This window comes from Chionomys nivalis, chromosome 10 (assembly GCF_950005125.1).
Source record: "Chionomys nivalis chromosome 10, mChiNiv1.1, whole genome shotgun sequence".
Lineage (NCBI taxonomy): Eukaryota > Metazoa > Chordata > Mammalia > Rodentia > Cricetidae > Chionomys > Chionomys nivalis.
Window position 1 is genome coordinate 8,352,826 of NC_080095.1, and position 21,373 is coordinate 8,374,198.

Consider the following 21,373-nt stretch of genomic DNA (forward strand, 5'->3'; position numbering starts at 1 on the left):
TCTCTCTCTTTATTAACTCATAGAAAGATGTGAAGTACCCAATGGTGACACATTCAATAAGTTGTGTCTTTGATGAGGAAAACTGTTCAACCACTCAGGTACTGTGTTCAAGGATTGAGTAATGAAAATAAGATGTAAAAACCATCCACATACTTTCTGTTTAGCTTTCTGCCTGTGTATATCTCATAGAACCATAGAACTTAATCAGAAGCAGATAACTGTTATAGTAGTAATAACTAAACTGCAAGTATTATCTGCATATCTCCAATTTGTCATGGTATTTTATTTGTTTTCTGAATTTGATAAAAATAGAGTAACAGCAGATCCATAAAAACATTCCGTAATCTGAGCACTAAATTATTCCATCAACATGAAGAATATCCCCAACATAAAACTAGGCAACTATGAACTCTTCATTATTTCCAGACTTTTAATTATAGAAATAACATCACAATACCTTTTCATACCACACATTGCTTTCTTTCCTTCCAGTATCCTGAACATTTATTTTTGTCATGCCACATACATTCTAAGTTCTTTATGATAATTTCTTACTTACATTGCAAGATTCTAGATTTCAATACTGCTTTCTTATAACTATTGAATTTTTAACCCTACCCCAAACCATCACTTCTCTATTTTTCAATACCACTTTATGTTTGAATCCCTGTGTCTCTAGTAGTTGTTTTCATCTCTTTTAATTTATCTGTATCTAATCCTATCCAATCCCTTAATACCAGAAACCCTAATAGACGTTTTCTAGTCTTTTAGAAATTAAACTCAAAAAGCAATACATTCTGATCTTGGAACCATATATGAGATAGAATATGAAGCATTTGTCATTTTTTTATTTGGGTGATCTCATTCAATATAATTTTCCAATTTAATATCTTTTATAATTCCATCCACTTGCCTGTTGTTTCCATTATTAATGTTTTGCCATTGAGTAGAATTCCATTGTCTATATGCCTCAAATTTTATCTATTTGTTGTTGAACATCTATGTTGTTTCCATTTTCTCAATTATTGTCAATACAGCAGCAATAAACATGGATGTGCAAGTACCTCTGTAATAATATGAAGAGCTATTTGAGTACAAGCTTAGAAGGGATATAGCTGGTCTATATCACAGTTCTATTTCTTATCTTTTGAAGAAATCTTCACAATTGTTTCCCAAGAAACTGTACTAGTTTATATTACCATCATAAATGAGTAAGAATTACCCTTCCCCATATCCAAACCTGTATTTGTGTTCTTCATTGTGATTATTCTAACTGGGGTAAAATGAAAGCTTAAAATTATGTTAATCTGCATTTCCTTGATAGGTAAGGACCTTTGTGGACTACATGGAGAAACCGTCTTTGAACCTAAGACAAAACTCTTTCTTCTGGCCTGATTTGCTTGTGTAGGAGGTTCTATGCAGTCTGCTGTGAGAGAAAAGGCATCAATGATATTATACAGTGCCAGGCTTTGCTGCCTCCAATATTTCCTTCCAGGCAGGATGTACCCACCAGTGCCTGACTTTTACAGGGTGACCAACTGTTTTCTAATTGTTTCTGTGGCCTGTTCCAAAGGACATACTTGATCCCATAAAAACATGCTTTAAATTCCTTTAATAGGATAGACATAATAGATTCTAGTTGTACTGGTAATGGTCATATTGTCAAACTACCTAATAAATACTTAGGTTTATACCCAATCTGTATACTAAACTGTATAAACTTATGCTTATATAAATTAGTGTTGCTCTCAGCTTTGATCACAGATGTTTCTATGTGATGTGTAATGATCAATGCAGACATTCACAACTGGTCAAAGTGCTGAAAATGTGTGACTGTGTACTGAGCTATAGAAAAGTTACTGATATCATCCTTGATATAACGGCCTACCCAGAAATTAAGGACCATCATTAAACTGGGAAAAGAAAGAATTTAAGATTCAGAAGATGAGTTTGAAAGACATGAAATTTTATTAACATATTAACATTAACATATTCTCATTGCTTAAATGAACTCTTAGCTGCTGTAGTTACCAGAACAAGACCTTCACAAAATCATGTCAGTCAAAATTATAGCATGAAAATGTCTGAAAAGACTGAACAGGTAAAAGTGCCTCTTGACCAATCTGGCAATATTAGTTTAATTTCTGAGACCCACATCTTAGGAGAGGAGAACTGAACTACATAACTTGCCTGATATGTTTTCCACACATGTGTGCCCTGCCCCCACTATTAAATGAAGTGTCTTTTAAAAGATTACAACACAGGACTCCTCATGGAGCACTCCAAAATGAGGAGCTGTTGGGATAGCAATACTGCTTAGGAAGTGGGTATCACTGACATTAGAGGTAGGCCACTTAGAGGTTACTAATCTAGTGTATGACCCCCACCCTATCCATGTGTATAACATTAATTAACGTAATTAATTAATTAGACTTAGTTATTCATTAATAAATATAAAGAGATCAATATGTTTAGAGAGAGGTCAAAAGCAGAGCAAGAGAGACATACTGGGGGATGCAATGTACACTGAACATATTTACCCATAGACTCCATCTATCATTTATCCTTTTCTTCCTCCTCTCATTCCAATTTGCCACTTTTATTCCATTAGACACTTTCAGTTCTATATCATTACATGAGTACAGACATAATCATTTCTCACTATGCTAAATCTAAAGAATACAAATGAGAATCTTATACAATATCTGTTTCTGAGATGGTCTTAGTTTACTTAATAATGTTCTCACCAATTGCATTCATTTTCCTAAAAGTGATGTAAGTTCCTAATACTTTTCTGGTACAGTGTATATATAACATGTATTCTTGATGCAATCATTTGTAGAAAGACATATAATTTGTTTCTATAATTTATCTATTATAGATAATATTCTAGTAATATTTGTGTGCAAGTATTTCTGAGATGTTTTTAGTTTTGGTCATTTGGGTAAGATTTTTTTAGCATGCAAACTGCTGGAAATGCTTTTAATCACTTCATGTATATGAAAGCAAAGTGAAAATTCCTGTAATTTAGGAGTTTTAAATTTTTTTAGCACTATAGCCATCTTAAATAAATCTTTTTTCACCCACAGGATGAAATATCTCTGTTTCAAATATCTTTGTGAATTGACATCATAGGTCATAATGGTAAATCCACAAGGTATGGTCTGCACTTAAGGAAATAGTATGTGATGCATTTTCTCAGACAGGATTAGGACTTTGTAACTTATCATCCTGCTGCCTGACTAAAGGTCCTATAAATATTTTTTCTCAAGATGAATGAGGTCTTTACCTAAGAAGTACCCTCTCTCTTAAATATGCAAAACATGTTTATCTATGGTGGTAAATACAGGGATATCCACACCATAGAACAACACATGATCAGTGTATTCTCCACTGTCATTGAGCACACAGGTCCTCTCCATGGAATGGAGCTGGATTATCCTCTCGCTAGTGGTAAAAGCTAAAGGTAAGGGGATCTCCAATTCCAGACTAGAGGAGAGTCCATACACTCAGGTGACAAGTACACTCTGCCTTTTTCTCCACAGGTGACCATTCTCAAGTCCAGCTGCAGCAGTCTGGGGCTGAGCTGGTAAGGCCTGGGGCCTCAGTGAAGTTGTCCTGCAAGGCTTCAGACTGCACCTTTACCAGATACTATATTAACTGGATGAAGCAAAGGACTGGAGAGGGTCTGTAGTGAACTGGACATATTTATCCTGGAAATGGTGGTACTGACTACAGTCAGAAGTTCCAGGGCAAGGCCACACTGACTGCAGACACATCCTCCAGCACAGTCTACGTGGAGCTCAGCAGTCTGACATCTGATGACTCAGCAGTCGATTACTGTGCGAGACACAGTATTGCAACCACATTCTGAGTGTGTCAGAAACCCTGGAGGAGTAGGAAGCTGCCCTGAGTCCGAGATGACAGAGAATATTAGACTGGAGACTTGCTCATAAATAGTCATCTGAATGTCTATTTTCTGCCTTATCACAGTACTATAGTTTTTCATTTTTTTTTCATATTACACACATAAATAATATAATGCTCATTGAAGAAGCCCTCGTGTACATCATACTGTGACAGTTTCTTCAACAATAACCATCTCCATTGACAAGTATGTTCCTTAATAAAATAATAAAACATGAAAGGTGTGATTATGCTTTATAAAAAATACTTCTGGATTATTAAAGACTGCTCAGGGTAGCTTTCAATAAATGAAAATTTGAATTTGACAGGTAAGAGGTAAATACATAAAGTCTGGCTAAACAAAAATATTTTCATGATCTTAAATGTTACTTAACCTCAGGTGTATAGTTAAGTCTGGCTTTGTGGTCAAACAGAATCTAGTGTCTTAGAATGTAAACTATGGATAAAAATGCATAGCCACATAAGTGTAATTCCTGTAAGTTGGTATTACTAAAGCACTTTCCTCAAAAATCATTAAGCCAATAAATATATGCACTTGCTAATTGAGTTAGGTTTTGAAATCATACATTATTCCATAGTCCCACTTTCTTCATGTTCGCAGAAACCTGTTCTACAGTCTCAATTCTTAACAGAACGTGAACCTATACTGATACAGCATCAACTCTCACAGGCCATTGGATACCTGGTGTTCACCATTGTTGTATAGTGTGTTTGGATTTTGGCAAGGTAGAGTGCTTGTAGACTCCCTCCATCAATTGAGCTGTGTATCAACTTCATCATCAGAGGTGGCTGCTACAGATAGATCCCATAAAGCTTAAAGAAAGGACTGATTTTCTTGGAGGTGTGGAAAACAGCTATGCGCAGCTCACCGTTCATTCTTGAAGCATCTACTCAACATCACATTAGGACACTGAAGACAGATGTTAGAGTTATAATTTGGGCACTGTGTGAGCTCATACACAAACTTATATTAGCTAATTCTCCAAACCAGCAGATGGCACTGTAGATTCATTCACAAATGCCTGGGAAATAAAACAGCAGAAGCTGATAAGAGGGAGCCCACCAAGGCCAGCTGGTCTGGGACTGAATAAGCATGGGTTGATTCTGGACTCTCTGAGCATGGCGGACAATGAAGGCAGATGAGAAGCCAAGGACAATGGCACTAGGCTTTGTGGGAGCTTAGCCTGTTTAGACGCTCACCTTCCTGGACGTAGATAGAAGACCTTCGTCTTCCCGCAGGGCAGAGAATTTGGACTGCTCTTCAGTATCGAGAGGGAGGGGGAATGGTGTGGGGGGAGGAGAAGAGGAGTGGGGATAGGGGGAGGGGAGTGGGGGGAGGGGGCAATATTTGGGAGGAGGGGAGGGAAATGGGAAACGGGGAGCAGGTGGAAATTTTAATTAAAAAAGAATAAAAAATAAATAAAAAGGAAAAAAAAAGAAAAAAAAAGAAAGTTGTGCACTTTTGTATGGATAGGGGGCCTCTGAGTCTATAATATGTGTTCCTAAAGAAGCTAAACAAGAGGGCAAACCCAAGGAAAAACATATAGTTACCCTCCTGGCTATGGGAAGTAGACAAGAGTGCCGGGCAAAAATTGGAATATTGGGGGTAGGGTGGGATGGGGGTAAGGGGAGATAGAGAAAGAAAAGTGTGAAGGAGAGGATGAGGGGAACTTGGGGAAACGGGATGATTGGGGATATAGGAAGGTTGGATAGGGGAGCAGGGAAACTCATATCTTAGTTAAGGGAACCACCTAAGGGTTGGCAAGAGACTTGAACTTGGGGTGGCTACCAGATGCCCAGGGCAATGTCCGCAGTTAGTTCCTTGGGCACCTGAGGATAGGGAACCTGAAATGATCCTATCCTATAGCCATACTGATGAATATCTTGCATATCACCATAGAACCTTCATCTAGCGATGGATGGAGATAGAGACAGAGACCCACACTGGAGCACCGGACTGAGCTCCCAAGGTCCTAATGAGGAGCAGAAGGAGGGAGAACATTTACAACGAAGTCAGGACCACGAGGGGTGCACCCACCCACTGAGACAGTCGGACCGATCTATGGGGAGCTCACCAAGGCCAGCTGGACTGTGACTGAAAAAGCATGGGATAAAACCGGACTCTCTGAACATGGTGGACAATGAGAGCTGACAAGAGGCCAAGGACAATGGCACGGGGTGTTGATCCTACTTCAGGTTCTGGCTTTGTGGGAGCCTAGACAGTTTGGATGTTCAACTTCCTAGATCTGGATGGAGGGGGGAGGACCTTGGACTTTCCACAGGGCAGGGAACCCTGACTGCTCCTGGGACTGGAGAGGGAGGAGAAGAGGAGTGGGGGGAGGGGGAGAGGGGCGGGAGGAGGGGGAGGGAAATGGGAGGCGGGGAGGAGGCGGAAAATTTTTTTTTCAATAAAAAAATAAATAAATAAATAAATAAATAAATAAGTTGTGCACTGACTGATTTCCTCTGAGGATTCCATTGCTAACCTCATTACATTCAGAAATTGTGGAGTAGTTGAAATGTGAGATTCCTGTGCTGTCTCAATACTTGAGAACTTCTTTGTTTAATATAATCAATACATGAGGTCAAATTATAATATATGATCCAAATTGGAATTTGCCTATTGCCACTGGATAGGAAACTAGGTCATGAACCACTCATTATTATAGGTTAAGAATATTTTGGGCTCAGGATCATGGGAAATATTTTTGGGGAAATTGTCTCAAAAATACAGAGCTGATACCTCCTGTGTGTTGACAGTTCTGCAGACCACTGGTAATGGATGGACGACAGCAGTCTCCAGTGTTCTATGCTAATGTCTGATGGGGGCAGGATGGTCAATGCATGTTCACAGCATCATTCTTATGGTTGACTCTGAGGAGGATCAGATGGCCCATGAACCATTGACATGTGGGTCACATTAACAAACATGGATGTAGTGATATTGTTTTCAGTGGGATGGGATAGCTCTGTCTGCAAAGGTGCAATAATGGAACTAGAAATGCATTTCCCCAGACAGGTTTAGGACTTGGAACTCACTATCCCAGTGTCTAACTCAGAAAACCTTTACCTTTCTATGTAAAACAGGTTCCTTCCTTGATCTAAGGAATGCTCTTCCTCATTCATGTGTAAAACTCAGAAATTATGTTTGTAGATATAGTGATGTTCTCCTACCCCACAGTACCACAATAATATTCTCTTGTTCATTGTCACTGAGCACACAAGTTCTCAGCATAAACTGCAGTTTGCTCATCCTCTACCTGTTGTCAGCAGGAACAGGTAATTGTGTTCCCAGGACTGGGCTTAACAAGAAGCCAGATAATGAAGTGACAAAGGCATCTTTTCCAAATTGTCTACTCCCATGTTCAACTAAAGAAGCCTGTGGCTGAACTGAGGAATTCTCAAAGCACATTAAATGTGTCATACCAGGATTTTTACTCATATCTTCCCCATGGGTATTGCAGAACTCTGGACGTGGGCTTGAAAGAACTGGGTGGAAACTGCCAAGCATTAACAGAAGTTTGAGGACAGAGTAGACACAGTGCCTGATACTTCCTACATGGAGCTCAGAAGCCTAATATGAGTAGTCTGTCGTCTATTACTGTGTAAGTCACAGTGTCATGTCTACAGTTGATCTGGTTCAGAAACTCTGAAGGAATAGGAGGCTGTCTTGGGATGAGAAGACAGGAAGGGTAACCTAAAGACTTACTCAAAACTTGTGGTTAACTATTGATGAAAGGAATGATAGGACTAAAATTAATTCTCATTGAATAAAGATATTGAATAATCACCATGCATGCAAAAATCAGTTTTAAATTTGTAAAGTTGACCCACATACTCCAGTGCTATTGTCAGTGTCAACACATGTTTCTGCCATAATTAGGTCAACACATTGGAACAGAAAAGTTTGATCACACATTAAATAAATGTCTAACTCCTAGGACATGACCAATATTGCTGTTGGGATATTAATAATACTGATTCATCAATCCAATTCATATTAATATGCTTTGAGAAATAGATTCAGAGCTTAAGCATTTCACATAATCTTCTTCATTCCCAATGACTTTCCCTGTAATCACAAGCCAGTTACATTTTGTGATACACAATTTGTCCATTATAGGAGAAGATGCCCACAGTCTCCACAATCTCACAGAGTCCAGGACTTTGAGAATGAATTCCCTTATGAGAACAGGATGCCTCTGTGAATCAATATTGCTTAACCAGGCAAGTATTTCTCTATTATCACCCATGATAGGCATCAGCATTCCACCATACTGTTGTTTTCCTTCTTTCCTCTCCCTCCAATCCATACCTACATTTTCCCCAGTTCCCCCATCCAGTTCTCCATTTCTATTCAGTGGAGTGCATGTTTCCCATGGATATCAATAAAACATGGCATATCAAGTAGGTGAGGCAACTCAGTATGAGGAAAATGTTCCCAAAAGTCAATAAAAGTGTGAGAGACTGATGCCATCCCACTTTTCAGAATCTTACAAGAAGACCAAGTCACATAACTGTAACCTATACAGAAGGCCTAGGTCAGCTCAATGCAGGCTCTGCTTTTCAGTTAAGACTTTGTGAGCCCTTATAAGCTTACATTGATTCTTCGGCTTTTCTTGTAGTGTTCATGATATCTCTGAAATCTATAATCCTTCCTCCCGCCCTTCTACACGATTCCCTGAGTCTGCCTAATGTTTGACTGAGAGTCTCTTAATTTGTTTCCATTAGCTGTTTTATGAATCCTCTCTGACAACAATTTGGCTAGGCGTGAGTATAGCAGAATAGTGTTGGTAATCATTTCATTAATTTTTCACAGTCACATGGTGACTAGTCCTAGGTCTCTGGAATATCCATCCTCTGGATCATGCTCCTCCAAGCAGTGTCAAGGTGGTGGCTCCCTTGCATGGTGTGGGTCATAATCTGGACCAGTCATTGCTTGACCACTTCCCAATTTTTGTTCCACCTATACCCTACCATATCTTATAGTCAAGACAAATTGTAGGTTGGAGGTTTTGAGGAATGATTGATGTCCCAGTCCCTCCACTGTAAATCTTATCTGGTTTTTGGAGATTGTCAGTTCAGATTTTTTATCTCCTATTGTTAGGTTCACTTTGATAGATTCCAGGAAATTTCTATTGTGATAGGTGTCTATCTTGTCCCTGAGATGCCTCCCAAATTCAGCTGTCTCTCCCCATACTCTCTTCTCTATACCCTCCCTACTTTTGACCCCTTCTGTTCTTGTCCCACTTAAGCCTCACCTCCAACCATGGTGTCTATTCTTTTCCCCATCCCAGGGAGATTCATATGTTACCCCTTGAACTCTCCTTGTTACTTTGCTTACCCGTGGATTGTACCATGGTTCTCCTTTACAGATAATATCCACTTACAAGTGAGTACATACAATGTTTGTCTTTTGAGATCTTGGTTACCTCACTCAGGATGAATTTTTCTAGTTCTATCCATTTGTCCACAAATTTCATGATGTCATTTTTAATGGCTGAGTATTATTTCATGATGTCATATTTTAATAGCTGAGTAAATGTATCACAATTTCTTTATCCAGTCTTTGTTTGAGGACCATCTAGTTTGTTTCCAGTTTCTGGCTATTATGTATAATGCTGCTATGAACATAGCTGAGAAAGTAGCATTGTGATAAGGTGGAGTGTCCTTTGGGTATAAGCCCGAGGTTGGTATAGGTAGATCTTGAGGTAGAAGTTCCCCATTTCTGAGAAACTGACATATTGATTTTCAACATGGCTGCACAAGTTTAATGTTAGTCATTCTGACAGGTGTAAGGAATCTCAGTTATTTTGTGTTGGGGACCTCTGAGTGCCAGTCTCAGTGTCCCCTCCTTGTTCATGATGGCTAAACATGTTGAAAATTTCTTCAAGTGCTTCCTCAACATTTGACATTTCTTTGTTGAAGATTCTCTGTTTAGATCTATACCCCATTTAATATTAATTTTTTTCTTTTTTATTAATTTTTATTGAGCTCTACGTTTTTCTTTGCTTCCCTCTCTGGCTCTCCGCTGCCCTTCAACCCTTGCCAAGGTCGCCATGCTCCCAATTTACTCAGGAGATCTTTTCTTTTTCTACTTCCTATGTAGATTAGATCTATGTATGTCTCTGTTAGGGTCCTCATTGTTGTCTAGATTCCCTGGGATTGTAATTTGTGGGCTGGTTTTCTTTGCTTTATGTTTAAATCTACTTATGAGTGAATACATGTGATAATTTTCTTTCTGGGCCTGGGTTACCTTACTCAAAATAATGTTTTATAGTTCCATTTATTTTCCTGCAAACTTCAAGATGTTGTTTTTTCTTCTGCTGTGCAGTACTTCATTGTGTAAATGTACCACGTTTTCCATTCTTTGGTTGAGGGGCATTTAAGTCATGAGCTCTACTATGTTTATAGCAGCATTGTTTGTCATAGACAGAACCTGAAATTATTTGTTTGTTATCTCTAGTCTTGAGTTCTTTATATATATTTGAATGTTAACACTCTGTCTGATGTGGGGTGGGTAAAGATCTTTACCACTCTATAAACTGCTATTTAGTTTTTTTGTTTGTTTGTTTTGTTTTTGTTTTATTTGTTTGTTTTTGTTTTTTCGAGACAGGGTTTCTCTGTAGCTTTGGAGCCTGTCTTGGAACTAGCACTTGTAGACCAGGCTGGCCTCGAACTCCCAGAGATCTGCCTGCCTCTGCCTCCCGAGTGCTGGGATTAAAGATGTGCGCTACCACCGCCCGGCCAATGCTATTTAGTTATTTTTATCATTTCCTTTACCTTACAAGAGCTTTTTAGTTTCATGGGGTGACATTTGTTAATTGGTGATCTTATTGCCTGTGCAATTGATGCTCTGTTCAGGAAATTTTCTTCTATGCCAATGTGTTCAAGGCTATTCTCCACTTCCTCATCTATCAGTATCAGTGTATCCAGTTTTATGTTGAGGTCTTTTATCCACTTTGTCTTGAGTTTTGTGCAGGATGATAGGTATGGACCTATTTGCACTCTTCTACATGCTGACATATATTTAGACTACAATTTGTTGAAGATGCTTTCTTTTTTCCATTGTATAATTTTTCTTTCTTCTCAAAAATCAAGTGTCTATATGTTTGTGGGTTTACTTCTGGGTATTCAGTTCAATTCCAAGGATCAGTCTCTCTGTTTTTATATCAATACATTGATATTTTTATTACTTTTCTCTACAGTACCTCAAGAAGTTCTTTTATTGTACTGGATAGTTTAAGCTATCAGCAAACTGATTGCCAAAGTCACTACAGAAGTTTATACTTACATCAACATGTGACTATAGATTACCCTTTACCCACATGCATGCCTGCATTTGTTGTCTTTTATTTTCTTGTTTACAGTCTTTATTACCTCAGTAATAATAATATATCATTAAAGTTGTTTTAATCAGAATTTCATGGGTGAACTAAGGACTTGGTTGCAGACCATAGAGAATCCAATCTTGAACTGAACAGAACCTGCTGTTTTTCTACTGCAGGAAAGTGTTGTGAAGCTTGCAGGGAGAGAAAGACATTAATAATCTCACACAGTGCAAGGCCTTGCAGTCTACTCTATCAGCCTCCAGGTAAGAAGTACCAACTATTGGTTCTTGTTACACTCTAAATAACTGCTTTCTGACTGGATTTGTGACCTGCTCCACAGGAAAGACAACATCCCAGGTAAAGATTTCAAGAACTCATGACTAGGAATGATATAGCCCAAGTAGACCCTAGTTGTATTGCTGATGGTCATGCTGTCCAACTGCCTATACATATATATGTTTATATATAATAGATTAATGATGGTTTCAGTCTTGATCATGGAAGCATCTGAGTGTAGTGTGTAATGATCATTGTAGACATTCATCACTGGTCAAAGTGTTGAGAATGAATGACTGAGTTCCCAGCCACACTGAATCCTCTTTATCAAACTCCTCCTTTCCCCAAATCAAGGATCATCATGGAACAGAGAAAATAAAGAATGCAAGGTTCAGAGAATGAGGTTGAAAGTCATGGAATTCTATTCACAGAGATTGAAGTGTTCTCACTGCACAAATGACCTCTTAGCAGCTGTTGTTGCCATCATAAGACCTGCACAAAATCAAAACTGTTAAAATTACAGAGTGAAAGCCCATGGAAAGACTAAGCAGGTAAATCTGTCTCTTGGCCAAACTGACAATGTTTGATTTCTGAAAGCTGCCTCTTAGAAGAAAAGAACTGAACTCTGTAAGTTGTCTTCTAACTCCTTGGCGCATGTGTACCCTGCCTCCTCCCCTTACTAAACAAAGTATATGTTAAAAGACTACAACACAGGTGGGGGAGGGACTCCCCATAGATCACTGACAACTGAGGAGATGTTAGAATTGGAAGAATGCATAGGAAGTTAGAATCACTTATTTTAAAGTAGTGTGTCCACTTGGCGGTTACTTATGAGCTAGTAGATATACCCACACTATCCTTGAAGACAGTGTTTATTAGACTTACTGAGTTATTTATAAATAAAACAAAAGAGATCAGTATGTTAGAAGAAAAACATTTTGTATTGGAAGATCATAAGTGGAGCAAGAGCGACATAGTGGGTGAAAATTTGATCAAAATATATTGTACTTATAAATAAAAGTTGCAAGGGATGAACAAAGCCATTCTGAAATAGCAATATTTCGTATGTTTAGAATTTTCACATAGATGTATAATGTACACTGTACGTATTTACCCTATAAAGTCAACCTATCATTTTCTTGCCCCTCCATATCCATTTGCCACTTTTATTCCATTGGCTATTTTCAGTTCTACATCCTTACATATGTGCATTAACAATTATTTCTAACTATACAATATCTAAGACAATAGGATTCAGACAATATCTGTTTCTGAGAGGGTCTTAAATTACTTAATAATGTCATCTCCAATCACATTCATTTCCTCAAAGTTATATAAGTTCCTTATACATTACTGATGAATAAATTATGTTTTATAGCATATATATGATGGTTTATTGATACAGTCATTTGTTCTAAGACATGTAGTTGTTTCTATAATTTATCTACTGTAGATAATTCTGCAATAACATTTGTGTGCAAAAATTTCTGAGACATTTTCACTTTTCATAATTTGTGTAAGTGTTTTAGTATGTAGTCTTCTCAAGAAACACTTGTCAAATTCATGTATATGAGAAAAATCTAGAAGTTCTGATAATTTACAAGTTTCAAAATCCTTTGTACAACTACTAATTGTAAATCTTTTGTCACCAGAGGAACAACTGTCTCTGGCTTAAGTGTCTTTGTAAATTGACATCTTATGTCTTAATGTTACATCCACAGGATTGCACAGGGCTTGGGGATATAGTATGGGTTTCATTTCTTCAGACAAGATTAGATCTGGAATTTAGCATTCTGCTGCCTGACCCAAGGTCCTCTACCTTTTTGTTCTACAGCTGTACAAGGTCCTATTTAAGAGGTATACTGTTCATGAATATACAAATCACATGAGTCTATGGTGGTAAATACAGAGATGTCCACACCCCAGAACAACATATGATCAGTGTCCTCTCCACAGTCACTGAGCACACAGGTCCTTACCATGGAGTGGAGCTGGATCACCCTCTTCCTCATGTCACTAACTACAGGTAAAGGGGCATTCCAGTTCCAAATCTGAAGAGAAAACAGGAACAGAGGTGAAAATGACTCCTAAACTGTCTTTTCTCTACAGGTGTCCACTCCCAGGTACAGCTGCAGCAGTCTGGGCCTGAGCTTGTGAGGCCTGGGACCTCAGTGAAAATATCCTGCAGAACCTCTGGCTTTACCTTCACTAATTACTATATTCACTGGGTGAAGCAGAAGCATGGTCAGGGCCTAGAGTGGATTGCAAGGATAGATCCTGAAAATGGTAATACTAACTACAATCAGAAATTCCAGGGCAAGGCTACACTGACTGCAGACACATCCTCCAGCACAGCCTTCATGGAGCTGAGAAGCCTGACATCTGAAGACTCTGCAGTCTATTACTGTGCAAGGCACAGTGTTGAAACCACATCCTGAGTGTGTCAGAAACCCTGCAGGAGCAGAAAGTTACCCTGTGCCTGAGATGACAGAGGCTATTAGCCTGGAGACTACATAGAAATAATATTTCTGGGTGTCTGTTTTCCTGCCTCCTTCTTTGTAAATAAAATGTTGCTAATTGACCACCATTTACATGTTTTTTTGTAATAAAACAATAAAGAAGAGAAAACTGTATTAATGCATACTGATAGAATTATTTCTGGATTTCAAGAGACTTGAACTTTTTGGAGTATCTTTCAATAATATATAATATAAATTTTACCAGTAAAGTTCACTTAAACATCGGACTATACCAAAACTCCTCTCACAGTCTTAATTAGCATGAATGTGTGTTTTTAATTCTGCCTCTGTTGAAGAGCAGAGTTTCAGTTTCTCAGAATGCAAGTGATATTTACATCATAATGGGCTACCACACAAGTGTAAATCTTGTACGTTGACAAAAATATCATTAAATTACTTTTCATTTATTTACCTAGTGTGTGTACATGTTAGTTAAGAATAGGTTTGAGATTATTCATATTCATAACCAATACCCTAACCTACAGTCTCAGGCTTTTGCAGAACACTGAACTATTCTGAAATGCCATCATCCTTCATGTTCCTCTGGATATGTTGAAGTCACTCTTGCTCTATAGCGTGATTGCCTTTGGATACTTCGACCAATAACTGTTGCAAGAGGAGTGTGGCTCTTTGATTTTTCCCAGCCATCCGCCTAGATTACACCTGAAATAACCACACAGAAATTGTATTAATTAAATCACTGCCTGGCCCATTATCTCTAGTCTCTTATTGGCTAACTCTTACATCTTGATTTAACCCATTTCTATTAATCTGTATATCACCACTAGGCCATGGCTTACTGGGAAAGATTCAGCATGTGCGATTCTGGCTGCTTCATGGCAGTTCTCTGACTCTGCTCTCTTTCTCCCAAAATTCAGTTTTGTCTTCTTCACCTACCTAAGTTCCACCCTATCAACTAGGCCAAGGCTGTTTCTTTATTCATTATCCTATGAAAACAACACACATACAGAAGGAACTCCCACACCATTTCCCCTTTTCGGTTTAAACAAAAAGGAAGGCTTTAACTTTAATATAGTAAAATTACATATAACAAAACAGTTATCAAGCAAGAATTACAGTTAGAATATTTATATCTATTTTATCTATTAACATAAAAAAGGAAAACTATAACTCTATTTTTCAACTCTGTCAGAGACTTTAGAAGGATATAATATTACCTATGTAAATTGGAAGTGCATTATAAACAACTTCCAAATCTCTAGTCACCCAAAGTTCTTCTGTACAATTGAGGCATCCATCTTCAGCCTACAGGTCCATAGTATCCAGTAGACTTTTTCATGAAGCAGGAAAATTCAAAGACAGTTTAGTCACTTTCTTCTGTATCCAGCAGAATATCTTGCAGACTCTTTCATGAAGCAGGAACCCCAAAGAAACATCTCACCTTTAGGAAAGTTCAGTCATCTCTCTGTGGGTACTGTATGTTCCGTGAAGCAGTCTAGGCAAGAGCAGTTTCTTGCCCAAATGGCTATCAAATTTCATAAGGAGCCTCTTCAATGCCCATCTTCCTCTTGAAGTTGCTGGTCCTGACAGGAGCAGACGTGTCTCATTGTCATGAAGAGTCTTAAGTTATTAAAACATTTTAAATGACATATTCTGTAGTCTTTGAAAGATATTAAGAACCCCTATCTGTCTGAAATACACATCTAGAAATTCTAACTAATATGACTACAAACTTGACTATTATAGAGATTATCTATTAACCTATATTTCTTAATTATACATTACATTTTCAAATGAGCTACACAATTACAATACCTTAATCAAGATCAGAAATACATATAACAAGATTGACCTTAAATTTGTATTAATAATCCAAGATCCATACCAATGCAAATTATTCATATTTATATCATAACCCCCTCTAAATGTAAAAGAACATTTATAAACAATATTTAAGAATATGGGCATAGTTATTTTTCTCCAAACTTTTTCCTGATGTATGGAAATGCTGTTAATCAGGTCTTTCATGATGTATCCTATGTGCTAGGTTCATCTCAGTCACCAGTTAGGTGAAGTAACTTTTTGGTGGTATTTACAGTGACCTTTCAGGGGGCCTTGGTCCATAAAACCATATTCGCCTGCAGGCAATCCACAGGTTTTCAATTTCTTTGAAAACAAAAGAACCTCTTTTCCAAAGCATCATATACTTAGACCCAAATTCTGAGTCATATTACCTTTATAATATACATGCTGGATTAGCTTAGCAACCCATATACTGAAATATCTTTCTGTACTTAGCTCCTTCACAGTCAAAAAATTTAAAAATAAAACAATAATATACATGATCAAGACTCTGTGAATTTTCCATTTTTTGGCTTATTTTTCTTTACTTCTTTTAATCTATGACTATCTGTACTCTGTGTCTTTAAAAACTTTACCATTTTTAAAGCATTAACTTTATTTTATGACTCTCTATACTCTTTATCTTTTCTCTCTTGAGCCTACGTACATTTATCTATCACTGTGACCCATTTTGAGGTTATTTATGTCTGAATCTGTCCTATTGTGTATCTGTAATTCTTTATTGTCTAGAAGAGCTTTTAAAATGCTTAGCAGCTTATTATAATATTAAGCATGTTACTGGCATACCACATAATACTACAGGCCAAGCAGTTATAGAAAGATCAAATCAAACTATAAAGGATATGTTAAACAAACAGAAAAGGGGTGGAAAATGACCCCAGAAAAAGATTACATAATGCCTTATTAACCTTGAATTTTCTTAACACTAATGAGAAAGGGACAACAGCAGCAGAAAAACATTGAATAATGAAAAAGTCTGCTGAACTAAATCAGCTATAATTAATGCAGACTCTCTGTGTGATATTCTCTGGGATTAAACAGCTGGGGGACTGGGCGGGGCAGAAACCCCAATGAGCAGGCCCTCATGTTACAAACTGATTTATTTCAAGGAAGTGCTGACCTCGCAATGGAATCCAGGAGATGTGCTACATTGGGGAAGGAGTTTTGCTCTTGTTTCCACAGAAGAAGAAAATTGTGGATAACATCAAAATTAATAAAAGTTCGGTTTGAAGAGGAGAAACCTCTTGGAAAATGACAAGTTCATCCACAATTATGATAATCATACAGGTTGTAAGAAAAACATATAGGATTGGGGCAGGGATCTGTTCTTATTTTTGCAGGAAAACACTCATCTTCAAAAAATTCAAGGGATTGTGGATGTCTGAATACTGACAGATGGAAAATGTTACTACCCAATAAGGATCAACAAGAAAATCAAATATATTCTGTAAGTAAAAAAAAAAGTTCAAAAAATATACATGTGTATATTTATATTCATAAATATATAGAGTTGGTTTTGGAGTTGGACTCTGGCTCAATCTCTCCCTAATTCCAAGCCTGTTATTATGATAAAAACCAAGAGTTTCTGTTTTATGTCAGGAGCCATGATATGTGGTATAAAGAAAAAAGAGTCTCGAAAGCATCTTTACTTGTCTTCATATCTATTTTTGTCTATATAAATAATGCTTAAGTTTTTCACAATGAACAATGAATTTTTCTGCAGTAATCTTTGAAGTTTCCAGGAAGAAGATGGGGCCCCACAATATGACATCATGAAAATGACATCATGATACTGATAGAGCTACTACAAGACCTGTTTTGGATACCATCTTCACAAGACGGTTCCAACTTGGTTAGCTGAAATGGTGCACATCTTTTACAATGTTCTGGCCAGATTTCCACAAAATACTCAGAGATTATCTGCAAGCTTACCAGACATTAATCTTCAAATTTAACCATCATTTTACTTTCACAGGATCCTTTAGAAAGAATGTCACCCCATGACAGCAGGAAGTATTTCTAGAAGACTGTAACATGTAGGGCTGGCTTGCTGGGGTTTCTGTCCTGCCCAGTACCCCACAGCCAGCAAGCCCCAAAGAAAATCACACAGAGAGTCTGCATTAGCTATAAATTGATTGGCCCATTAGCTCAGGCTTCTTGTTAACTCTTGTAGCTTATATTAACCCATTGTTCTTATCTATTTAGCCACATGGCTCCATTCCTTTCTCAGCAGGGCAGATTACATTCTGCTCCTTCGGTGATCTGTGCAGGAGTGAAGGAAGAGCTTCCTTCTTCCCAGAATAATCCTGTTCTCATTGCCCCGCCTCCACTTCCTGTCTGGTTGACTCACCTATACTTCCTACCTGGCCAATCAGCATTTATTTAAAACATGAATGACAGAATACAGACAATTATCCCACACCAGAAGACAATGTCCCCTCTCCTAGCCAAGTTTGTCCTCAGGCTTAGGGACATCATTTAAGGGTTGACTATAATTGGTATATGGTTGATGGTTGGGGGAGGAATTTTATAAACTCAGGTATCTTTTTGTAAACAAAGATAGAAAATTGGATGATGGGATAATACATTTTTATTTGTGAGTTATTATTTACAGACAATTGCATTGTTATAAATTCTTGTATATTGATACAAAGTTAAATTATATTGAATGTTATATGCATGCATGCTTCTACCTCTGTTTAAAATAAAAGGAGTGGCGGGCTGTTTTCCCACACAGATCCCGGCTAGTTTACCCCCAAAATAACCACACCAAATTGTATTCATTTAAACACTGCCTGGCCCATTAGCTCTATCCTCTTAATGGCTACCTCTCACATCTTGCTTAACCCATTTCTATTAATGGGTATCGGCACTTTACTGTGACTAATATGAAATGTCCTTCTTTGTTTCTTTAAATTGATTTTAGTTTGAAGTTCATTTTGTTAGATATTAGGAAAGCTACACCCACTTTGTTCTTAAGTTCATTTGATTGGAAAAATTTTCCCAATCCTTTACTCTGAGGTGATGTCTGTCTTTGAAGTTGAGGTGTGTTTCTTGTATGCAGCAGAAGGATGGATTCTCTTTTCATATCAAACGTGTTAACCTGTGTCTCTTTATACATGAGTTGAGTTCATTAAGGGTCACTGATGACCAGTGATTTCTATCTACTCTTATTTTGGCTGTCATTGTTGATGATGTTTTTTTTTGTGTGTGTGTGTGTGTTTTTCCCTTCTTTGGGATATGCTGCAGTGAGATCATTTATTGTCTGTGATTTTGTGGATATAGCCTACTTCCTTGAGTTGGAGTTTTCTTTATAGTACTTTGTGTAGGGCTGGGTTTGGAGCTAGGTATCGAATAAACATAGTTCTGTTATGGAATATCTTGTTTTGTTTGTCTATGGTGATTAAAAGTTTTGTTGGGTATATAGTCTGGGCTGATATTTCTGGTCTCTTAATGTCTGCATAATGCTTTACCAGGACCCTCTGGCTTTCTTTGTTTCCATTGAGAAGTCAGATGTAATTCTGATAGATCTGCCTTTATATGTTATTTGGCTATTTTTCTTCACAACTCTTAATATTCTTTCTTTATTTTGTATGTTTAGTGCTTTGAATAATATGTGGTGATAGAATTTTTCTTTTGATCCAGTCTATTTGGTGTTCTGTGAGCTTCTTGCATCTCCATAGGCATATCTTTCATTAGGGTGAAAAATAGTCTTCCATGCTTTTGTTAAATATATTTTCTGTGCTTTTGAGTTGAACTTATTTTCCTTCTTTTATACCTATTATTCTTAGGTTTGGTCTTTTCATGCTGTGCCATATTTCCTAGATATTTAATTTTAAGCATTTTTAGATTTAGTCTTTTCTTTGACCAATGAGTTTCTTTCATTTATTATATCTTTAGCACTTGAGATATCCTCTTCCATCTGTTGTATTTTACTGTGTATGCTTGCATTTGTGGTTTCTGATCATTTTCTCCTGATTTCCATTTCTATAATTCCCTCAGCTTGTGTTTTCTTTATTGTCTCTGTTTTAGTTTTCATGTCTTAAATAGTTTCTTTCATATGTTTGATTTTTTTATTTTTACTTTTTAAGGAATTTGTTGATATCTTCCATTTTTTGTCTTTTCCTCTATTTTTTGAGGATATTTTTCATTTACTCTTTAAGGACCTCAAACATTCTCCTAAAGTTATTTTTAGGTCATTTTTTCTGCTTCATCTATGTCTGGTTATTCAAGTATTGCTCTTGTAAGGCACTAGCTTTATGGTGTTGTGTTGCCCTTTGTGGTGTTGTGTTTGTTCTTACTGTGTCTACCCATGATGTTTCCTTTGATTAGTGTGGTTGGGTCTGTCTATGACTCTGGTTATCAATCTTCCAGGTGCCAGTGAATCCAAGGCTCAGATGTTTGCTACTCTTGCTGCAGTCAGGGTCATGATTCCAGTTACCCCAGTGGTCATTCCATGTTCCTGAAGGATGCGCAGTGCTCTTGCAGTTTGTTCTGCAATACCAGGGCTCATTTGGACCTGCTCCCATAGAGCTGGCTTGTTTGGAGCTCCATTTGCTGAGGTTGCTGCCTTGGGCCTGCTCTGGCAGACAATCTCTCTCAGGCCTACTCTCTTGGAAGTTTTTGATTTGTGCCCTGGACCCACCAGAGGTCTTTGGTTCCTGCCTACTCCCTCATACCCTGACCTGTGGAGGTCCTGCCTCAGGGCTACTTCCTCAGAGGTTCGAGACTCATGCTTCGACCTGCAGAGGTTTCTGGTTCCAGCCAACTCCCTCATATATCTGTTCCTATAGATTTTGCTTTCTCAGGCTTGCTCTGGTCTAGGTCTCTGGCTCAGTTCTGTTTCCCTAAATGTTCCTGCTCTTGGTCTGCTCCTGCAGAGGTCCCTGACTTGGGCTTGGTCCAACAAAAGTCTCTGGCTCCAGTCTACTCACTTGGAGGTCCCAAACATGTATGTGCCTGGACCTGCAGAGCTACTGGCTCAGGCCTACTCCCTTTGTGGGTCCCAAACTCACACTTGGACCTGTAGAGGTTTCTGGTTCTTGCCAGAAGTATTTTTAGGAGATAGGTTCTCTTTTAGATAACTAAAGTTTACCACAGTGTCAGTATATATTTTGTTTAAACTGAACACTAGTTCTGATCTACATTCACTGCCCTGTAAGAGGCTTTGGAATAGAATGCATAATGAGTGTTGAAATACCATGGTATTAAATATTCCTATTTCTTAATGATCTTATAGCAACACACAATCACCTAAATATAGATGAACTTTCATTCATCACTAGCTTTATATTTAGATCTTTCCACAGTTGGTTGGAATCAGTTACAAGAAAATGAGATAAATTTTATGCCATGTACTATATTTATGTAATAGTTTTCATGTGTTCTATTTCTAAGAAGCTAATATGAAAAAGATCCATATGCAATTCATGTGTGTATGTTTATACATATTCTCTTGTCAATCTATGCATATCTAAGAGAGTTATCATATGCTTA

At 37.7% G+C, this 21,373-nt stretch overlaps 1 pseudogene; it reads left to right on the top strand.

Annotated features, from left to right (window-relative positions):
* Positions 1-3,420: 3,420 nt before the first annotated feature.
* Positions 3,421-13,972, top strand: LOC130882750 (Ig heavy chain V region 23-like; annotated as a pseudogene).
* The last annotated feature ends 7,401 nt before the right edge of the window (positions 13,973-21,373 follow it).